The sequence below is a fragment of the Sprattus sprattus genome (genome assembly GCF_963457725.1).
Source record: "Sprattus sprattus genome assembly, chromosome: 18".
Classification (NCBI taxonomy): domain Eukaryota; kingdom Metazoa; phylum Chordata; class Actinopteri; order Clupeiformes; family Clupeidae; genus Sprattus; species Sprattus sprattus.
The window spans coordinates 20,571,021-20,580,651 of NC_137916.1; the positions used below are offsets into that span (position 1 = coordinate 20,571,021).

The window sequence follows — 9,631 nt, forward strand, 5'->3', positions numbered from 1 at the left end:
AAGATGAAATAAAGTAAACGGAAGCTTCTGTGTGCTTTTGTTTTGTCTCTTTGAAGTGCGAAGAATCCCAGGGAGGTGCAGGGGAGAGAGGGAGAGTGGGTAGGGTGTGTGTGTGTGTGTGTGAGGGGGGGGGGGGGGGTGATAAGGGAAACAAGCTAGCAGTCTGTTGGCAGTAAGAAAGGAAACTGAACCAGAGCACTGGAGATTACTGCCAGTTACATCACAGGACCAGCATGCTAAGTGGGCAAAGCTGCCTCTCAATGTGGCGCCATGATTACAATCAGACAGGACTCTGGTGGTGGCCACAGGAAAGTGCAATACACAGTTAAATGCAGTTTTCTGTACCTTATTTCATGCCTCACTGCTTACTTTCGTTATATTTTATGCCAACGCCCAAGCCAAACCAGATGACCCAAATGACTGCTGGAACTTAGTTGTGAGCTGTAATGTGGTGGGCTCTTACCTGTGACCAGAAGCCATCCTGCCTGATCGCCTCAACACACACAGAATGACCTATTATTATAGGAGACTGCTCAAAGGGCCTTTACACATATCAAAGCATAATGGTGTCCATAAAACCGAGAACTAGGGATTAAGTGAGGGGGTTGGGGTGAGTGGGACACCAGTGCTGATACTTGCTCATCTGAAAGGGCTAGATTGTCGCTACGATCTCTTGCTTTCAGACTGGGCTGGCTGGAGAAAAATACGCTTGCTGGAGTGGAAATGCTGGAGAGCAGTTATCTTGCCCCACATAGCCATTAACTCGTTACACACAGCTCACAGACTGACTGATATATTCACTATGGGCAGATCCACTGCTTTGCAGTCATGTTGCAGCCATCTCACAACTATGGTGTGTTGGGGGGGGGGGGGGGGGGGGGGGGGGGAGCAGGTGGCATGGCCCGGGTTGTTGAAGTGTTAGCAGCTCATGCTAAAATGCGCTAATTAGTCAGTGATAATGTTGCCTCTCCTAGCGAATGTAGACACCTCCGGGTTGTGGAAGGGCTGAGGTAGCACATCTTTTGGCCTGCATCGGTTTCCTCCTGTTTGTGTAAATGCTGTGTCAAACGAAAGGGGTAAGACAAAAATGTAGTCAGTTATTCAAATTAATTATTCAAAACCTTGACATTATAAACACAAATAAACACATAGTAGCCTAGCCTATGACATAGACCAGAGTTTAATGTGGGTTTTGTTAGGCCCTATGCCCCCTTGACCTCTGATTAAAACCTGATGGCCTGTAGGCTATGTTTCAGCTGGGATGTTATACAAATGTTACAGATACGAAGTAGGATAGGTTCCTGTAAAAGGTCACTTAAATAGCTTCCTTTTTTTATTGATATTTTACACACATCGTTTCCAAACAAGGAAAATACCACTGTGGGTGCAGGTATCCTGGCAACTGCAGAGAAGCTGGAACAGACAGAAGAAGAGCATGATAATAAATTCCATACTGGAGTTTAACATAACCAACAATGGTTCAGGTTAGCTTTGACTACACTACAGAGAGTGGGGTGTTTGTGTTGCCTTGCCACCAGCGATTTTAAAATCATTCAAGCTCGGGCATGTGTCTCACTGGCTTCCTCCTTTGGTCCAGAGTCTAATTTATATTGTCAGGATTGTGGTGTAGTAATGGGAATAGTAGCTCTTGAAGGGAGCCAGATCTTATGGCTCCGTTCCTTTCCTTTCCAAAGCCGACAGAGGTTACTTTCACTCTTAGACAGATATAATTAATGCCAGGGTACAGCCCATTCCTTGTCTTAGTGTTAGCAAGGAGGACATATTAGAAGACAATAGTCTTCTAGTCTTCCTATAGCTCATCTTTGCTAATACTGCATCCAACCACACTGACTGACAACTCTCACTCCAACCATATTTCCTGCTTTTTATTCATGTTCTCTCTCTCTCTCTCGCACGATGAGCTTGGGCCAACTTTTAATGGTGTGTTTACAAACAGCAACCCTACTGATTCTGCCTTTCAGGAACCCATTATGACAATGTCTTCCACTTGTGACTGGCTGGTTCTCACTGTTCATGTAAAGGGGAGTGGAGTGGAATTAGGGCAGGTAGTGAAATTTGGGCACAGGGATAAAAAGAAAGACCCCTCAAATACAAAAAAAAAAACACAATGAAAAAAATTATCGGATCATTCGCGAACGTAACATGACTATTGTGATGTACAGCAATGAGGGAGCCAAACGGTGTAGTCTACTAATTCAGCTTTTTCTCCAAGGACAAGTTTCAGGAATTGGTATCGGTGTGGTGAGAGTAGCCTGTGAGTCTGATTAAATCTTAAAGGGCAGGATCTTCTGGAGCTGAGTTGCATACAAAATAAGGGTGAATATGCAAGAATACTTAACTTTTTATGAAAAGAGCTAAATACTTCAAAGCAGTTTGAAATTTGTATCAAGGACTTCTCAGTATTTTTTCAGTCTATCTCAGACTTAACAAAAGGTAGATTGAAAAGATTATGGTGTTCATATTATGACGGATGATAGCTGATATCTGACTTCTGTCTGTATTTATACTTCTTTGCTGAGGTTGGCAAGCTGCTATAGGTAGAAAACATTTTGAGGGACAAAACTGCAGGAAGTCCTGTCTCCATCACTGACATTGCCTTCTATCCTCTGTGACTACTGAGGCTTACTGATCATGTTAGAGATGCCTTTGGAGGACTTGAAGAGACTTTGAGAGAGAGCGTTGCTGTTGTGATAGTGATCAATTAAGCCCAAAGCCACATTTCTGTGAACCTGAGCAGAGCAAAAGTAGGCGCACACACACATCTATGGAGAACTGAAGAGACAGAAATGGAGAATGTTGTGCTACTTGCAGGCATCAATTATATAAGAGAACCACCTTGCAACAAACCCCCCCCCTGTTAACATTCAAGACAAACAGCGGAGCTGACTCATTGCACCGTGCAAAAAAAGCACAGATAGGTCGTCAAAGGGAGAGCGCAGAGAGTCGCTCGCTTGAAAATGCTATGCACTGATCCCAGAGCCTCGAGCTGCTCCCGTCTCCACCAGCCACGAGATTCTTCGCTGCCGCACGAAAGCTACTCGCCCTGCAACAGCCCTAATTGAAGCTTAACAGGCACACACAGCCACGAGGCTGCTGAGAACTCAAGCACACAACATGCCATTAGGGGCGGTCCTGCAGTGCAGAGTATTCATGGATGATGCCATGCATTTGTAAATGTCAGACATAGAACTGAATATTCAATGCATTTACAGCACAGACATCTTAGGTCTTCTTTCCTAAACCTAAGATTTGCAGTCAAGATGCAAAGGTCCCTAGCAGCTGTAATTCTGGCAGTTTCTAAAGTGTTCATGAAACGATTAATAGACCGCAGCATAAATTGGGGTGACTAAAATGTATCTCCTAGATAGATTATGCAAAGGCTACATTTGGGTGGGCATGACTCTCCCAAACAATACATTAATCATGCAGAGTGAATTATTTCTTTTGGAGTGTTAATATGGTAAACATTAACCAATTTAAAAGAGGAATCATTATGATGAAAAATATGCTATGAGTGATTGCTTCACTGAGGATGTGTTTTTATCTCCAAGAGAACACATGGAACTGACTTATGTAGCAACTTTCCATAAGGTCTGTTAAAGGCTATACTGAAAAACAAAACAAGATCACATGAATGATTCAATGCACCGGTTCATATCGATTGCAATATTAACAAACACAACAACATGCAAAAAATAACTTGCTTGCATAAAAGACACAGGAAGATCCTGAATATGGATGTATGGACCACATGCCATGCCATTTCCAACAGTCAGACAGAAAGAGGGAGATGCTGGGAGATAGGAGAAGAGTACAAACAGTAGAGGTCAGAGCGACAATCGCTATGCAGTTGCACTCAGCTAGAGATTTTTTCCCCCCTTCTCTTTCCGTGCTGAATAAAGCATGAAAATCCCTACAGGCATCTCAGCACTGCATAAACACTTGGAGGTCGGGCAGAGTGCTTATGAGTCATAAACCAAAAAGAAATGGCCTGGGGGGGATTAAAGCACAATAAAGATATTTGGGTGGTGGAAAGGACTACTACCTCAGGGGAAAGGTTTTGGATCACACTAAAATATGATGGCAGGGACACCACACGTACAGTGCCACTTGAAAGAATGGGAACCCCTTGAGCAGTTAAGAGTTTTCTGTTGTTTTAGCATGATTTTTCATTTTTGTCACCACCAATTTTCATAGATGAAATGTCAGGTTTATGTTTATCAATTTGTTTGGAGGGAATTGTGTGAGTAGCCAAAAAACTACAATTATTGGAATTAGTGTACGTGCAAAAGTAAGTGAACCCCTAGCTGCATTGGTGAAGTCAAGTAGGTAACAGTGCCAAGGTGTACCCACACAGATCAACAATGCCGAGAGGAAAGGAGATATCCGAGGACATCAGGATGAAGGTACTGACAGCACATCAGTCTTGGGAAAGCTATAAGACCATTTTCAAATAGTTCCAGCTCCATCCATCCACTGTACGACAAATCATTTACAAATGGAGGGCATACAACATGACCGCATCTCTGACTTGAAGTGGATACCCATCAACAGTGTTGTACCTGAACGCGTTCATTGAACGAAAGTTCATGAACTCGTTCATAATTTTGGTGAACGTGAACTTAACGTTCTGTATTATTGCCTGATGAACGATACTGTGAACGCGTTCATTCTGGTGTCTGTGAACGGCACGTTCACTCTTTTAAATTTAGTTCAATAAAGTGCCAGATTTCTAGAGACTTCCAGGCGAAAAACACACATTTAACAGTCATTTAACAGTTTTCAAATCGCTGCGTGTGCTTTATTTTACTGTCAAAGCCTGGCAAGTGTGAGAGCGACAAAGTTGCATAGAGGCCGAAAGCGGTATTGCAGACATATAGAGCTTTAGATATTTTTTTTAGCTCGCAACATATTGAAAAAAATAACTGAACTAGTTCATTTTTTGGAGCTGTGAACTTAGTTCAAATTTTTGAATTATGAACTATGAACTGAACTAGTTCATTTTAAAATGTGTGAACTATGAACTGAACTAGTTCATGTAGAAAGTGAACTTTCCCAACACTGCCCATCTAGTCCATTACCTAGAAGCACCAGAAGAATAAATTAGGTAAAAGCCCTCCATTTGTAAATGATTTGTCGTACAGTAGTTTGGTTGGTTTCCTCTCTCTTTTAATTTGTGTTGCCAAACCCTTTTCCTAAGGATGTCTCATTTGATTGGTTTGCCTAATTGACTAATTAAGCACCCAAATATGTTTCACCGAATCTGTTACCTACTTGACTTCACCAACGCAGCTGGGGGTTCACTTACTTTTGCACATACACTAATTCCATGTTTCATGTAGTTTTTTGGCTACTCACACAATTCCCTCCAAATAAGTACATGCAATTGATAAACATAAACCTGACATTTCATCTATGGAAAATTGGTGATGAAAAAAATTAAAAATCATGCTACAACAACAGAAAACTCTTAACTGCTTAAGAGGTTCACAAACGTTCAAGTGGCGCTGTATATCCGGACTGCATTGAGAATCAGAAATGCGTAAATACCAACAGTGATTTAGCAAGCTTGTAGAGAAAAAAAAACTGAAACAGCATGCTGAGAAGCTAACGGAACAGCATCTGGGGATCTCTCTTTCACAGAGCATGTCTCCTCCATAGCCATTACTCCCCAGAAGGGAGGGCTGTTTTAGCGCCCCCGTTCAAGCAGTACCATCCTGGCACCTTCTGCTCCCCTCCTCCCCCCACAGCCCTCCAACCCGATGGCTTATGGAAGAGGGAACATAAAGCACTGTACCAAGGCCTTTCAGATACTTCACACCAAACACCCCCCTCCCATTTACCCAAGTTATCAGCCATGAAGCACACCACTAACAGTAATGTAGTAAAAGAATTTATTGAAACCCAACTAATCGGCAAAGCACAAGGAAAATGGTGAAATTGTAAATTGTGGTCCTTGTGTTTTTAATCTTAGGGCAAATACAATAGATGTTTTTGGCTTCGGCCCAGGTGCCAATACAGCATGTCAGTATTGAGGTGAGCAGCACACGGAATGCGAAACATCACTCAACGGTTCCGTAGGACAATTCTCCAAAGATCCCTCGCACACTGATTCTCAATTAATAAATAAGCATGTTAAAAGAATTGCAGGTAAGAAATAAATATATTCATGTAAGTGACAGGGGTCTGGGTCCCATGTAGTGACCAAGGTCATTCTACTCAAACAAAAGTTCATTTTTTTTTGAAAAACACAAAATAAATTACAAATAAAAAGTTGGACCTCAAGCACAAAATCAATTTAAAATTTCATTCAATGAACATTCTGTCTATATGTTCAACAACCATAAGGTCTGCGTACCAACTTATCAATGCCATTATTGGACACCACTTAGCCAACTAGCCATAAACCAGGAAGGAAGGGGGGAAAAGGTAATTATGAAAAATGTAAACCTATTAAAAAAAAAAAAAGATTTAAAAAAATCATAACATTAATGAATGTAAACATTTGTGAAGGACCCATTTCCGACTGAGAGCCATCCCTGCAGGTTGCGTGCAGCTCTGAAGGCACAGGGTGAGGGGGCCCACGAGGTCCACCAGGTCCACAGCAGCAGGGTCACCTGTAGTGGAGATACAGTGAGTGCAATTACCCAACTGTGCTGTTCAAATGTCAACTTCAGATCACCTCAAATGCTACTGATGTAAATTACGTGACATTTGATAGAAATTATAGAAGTAATGTCAAACTGTCTTCCCCACAAAATTAAACTATGGCAGCGGTGACACCTATCTGCGGGTACCGAGGCAAGATTTTTTTTTTTGCCTGCCTTCTCATTTTATAAAAAGAAGTTCAAAATGCCAATTTTGCAAATTCCCAATGTCACTCTGATGAGAAGTTAACCGAGATGCCGACATTCAGTGAAACTCGTTATTTATGAACACTGCTTCTCAAGATACTAATATTTCATTAGCACTGTTGTTTTAAATGTAAAAATGGTAGTACAAATATGTCCGACTGTTTCAAAAGGATTAGTTAAAAGGGGAAAAGAAAATGGGCTTTCCAGCCACCAGTGCAGAAATAAGCACACCCACACACCTTCTCTGGCACACGGTTTCCTATTGCTCATCATCTGGTGAGAGGTCGGGATGACTTGTTCTGGGAAGGAAGATTAACATTGGCTCACATTTCATTATCTCTGCTTGTCAAAGATACATTTTTAATATAAAAGCCAGTTAAAACAAGAGAGAGTTCCTGCTGACATCCTGAAATACACATGAGTCCAATTACTTTGGAATCATCTACATCATTCAACCAACCGGGGCTTTGTTTCCCAACAACCTTATTATACCACCTCCATCAGTAAATTACCCAGGAAATACCATTTTGAACACTCTCTCTCTCTCTCTCTCTCTCTCTCTCTCAGTCCCTGTTATGGTATAATAATGCTTCTGGGAAACAAAAGCCTTACCTTTAACCTTAAAGGTACATCAAAGTGTAAGCATACCCCAGCTCTGAGCCTAATCAACTGGATCATTGGGACGCTAAGAAAAGAGGGCAAGGGGCAGAGAGTTTATGTATTTCATGATGTAGATGTGTACCAATCGGTCCAATGTAGGTCAGCCTTGGCCTTGGGTGTCTTTAAACAGTAGATGGTGTTTTGATTTTCAACCCAATTTTTATCAAAATGATAATTGTGTCAATATTAAAACCAGCATTGATGCGTTTCATCATATTACTGTCATATTGTTTAGTTTACACCTAAAAATAAACAGAGTTCAGTTATTTCTATTGTAAGCATGATAGTTTCTTGGTTTCAGGCCTTTTAAATGGATTCGTTTATGTTCCCAGGCTCTCTAAAAAAGAGCAATTGTATAGGAGCATTTCCATTTTCAAAATAGCACCTTTAACAATTACGGGGTGGGTCTAGGTGTTAGTTTTGGGGTATAAGTGAAACTCGTGACCACGCTCTGAAACAGGCTGTCGGCAGACCACAGATCTTGTGTATATGTCAAAAACTACTACCTTGTGCTTAGGACATCTCATGGAAAAGTTGTCCTCACTCAGTAGACAGTCTAAAAAAAAAGAAATTAAATAGGTGGATTAAGTAACGTTTCTCTCTCACTCTCTCACACACACACACACACACACACACACACACACAGAGAAAAACACACCCAACACACACACTTAGACAGACAAACAGACACAAACACACCAGACCGTCCAGGAGCAAGCAGGTGAGAGTGAGAGCAGGCTGACCAACTCCTCTGACACACTTGCAGAGTGAGACCCATGACATGGCTGCTCGATCTTTGATTAGACCAGCCGCAGCGGAGGCTCACACAGCTAAATAATAAGCCAGTTCGCTGTGACCCGTCTTTGGGATTTACGTAAATGCTGACCCGATTTGCCAGTTTTTTTGGCCCAAAAGGAGAGGCCGTGTCATGTCAGTCAGCATACAATCTTGATGACGCCTGATGTTTGCTGTGAAACCATATCTTTTCTGGTGTCCATGAAAGAGCTAAAACACTGTGCTTCTGCATATAATACAGAGACAAACCCGAGGTTGCCAACATAAACCACAACAGTGTCTTCAGTAATCTTATCTCATGGAGATTATATTAAAATGTCTGTAGATTACATTTAAAAACTTCTTTAAAAAAAAAAGGCAGAGCTCAAAGTAATGGTTTAGACTTCAAACAACACATCAACATTTCGACGAGTTGTCTCCAATGTGTGTACTGTTGTCAAAAGCATGCTTGGCTCAGTGAGACTTTAACCAAATGAATTGTGGTCACTTTGACAGGCCACACTCACCTGACTGCAGGGCACAGGGATAGTGGTACTTATTGCAGCATCCCTTAAAGAAACAGCCCAGTGTGGCTCCCACCCTCTGGCAGCAGGAACAAACCTGCAGAAAAGAAATTCCAATCACCTTCCATCAGAACACCTGCTAGAATAAAAGACGCTGGCCTTTAAATACATGCATACTAAGTGTAAGTAGGCATCAAGAAAATATGGATGTTTCTGAATGAATGGAAATATCATTAATAAACTGTTTTACAGGGCACCACCACATAGGTGTCCTGTTTCTGTTCTGAGTTTTAACTCACAGTTTCCTCTGTGAGCCTGAGGACCTCCTCCAGTCCATGCAGCCTCCCTTTGATCAGGAAGACACCTGCAGACCAGATGCTGCAATCCTCATGGACCCAGTGCTCGCCCGAGTCCCGGTCCACCATCAACCTGGGTGAAGCATCGGAGCAGGTGTCTGTGGTCCAGTCCCTGCGAGGCCTCTTGCTGGGATTCCCTGGGGAGTTTTCCAAGTAACCCTGACTGGTTATGGTACTCTCTGCGTTTTCAATCTCCCTTGGGTCCCTCTGGTCCATCGGGCTCCTCAGGGCCTGCTTTGAGGCCCGGTTACATTCGGAGGGGAGGTATGGTCCGTGCAAGTCCCCCAGGCCCATGCTGTTGGCAGGCCAGCCGCACAGGCAGCAGGTCTGCATGGGCCTCCCCCTGCTGTCAGCGCTCAAGCGGCCCAGGCGAAGGCAGGAGGTACTGGGGACGACCCCCGAGGTCTGCGTGGGCCTCAGCGGAGGAGCCGAGCGCTTGTGC

General features: G+C 42.7%; 1 long non-coding RNA gene across 1 annotated transcript; it reads right to left on the bottom strand.

The window, feature by feature from the left end:
• Positions 1-6,541: 6,541 nt before the first annotated feature.
• LOC308379855 lies at positions 6,542-8,067 on the bottom strand. The gene is made up of 3 exons (XR_013969002.1): positions 8,042-8,067; positions 7,115-7,174; positions 6,542-6,638 (listed from the first exon to the last, which is right to left on the bottom strand). It is a non-coding gene; the product is annotated as an uncharacterized lncRNA (long non-coding RNA).
• Between the last annotated feature and the right edge of the window lie 1,564 nt (positions 8,068-9,631).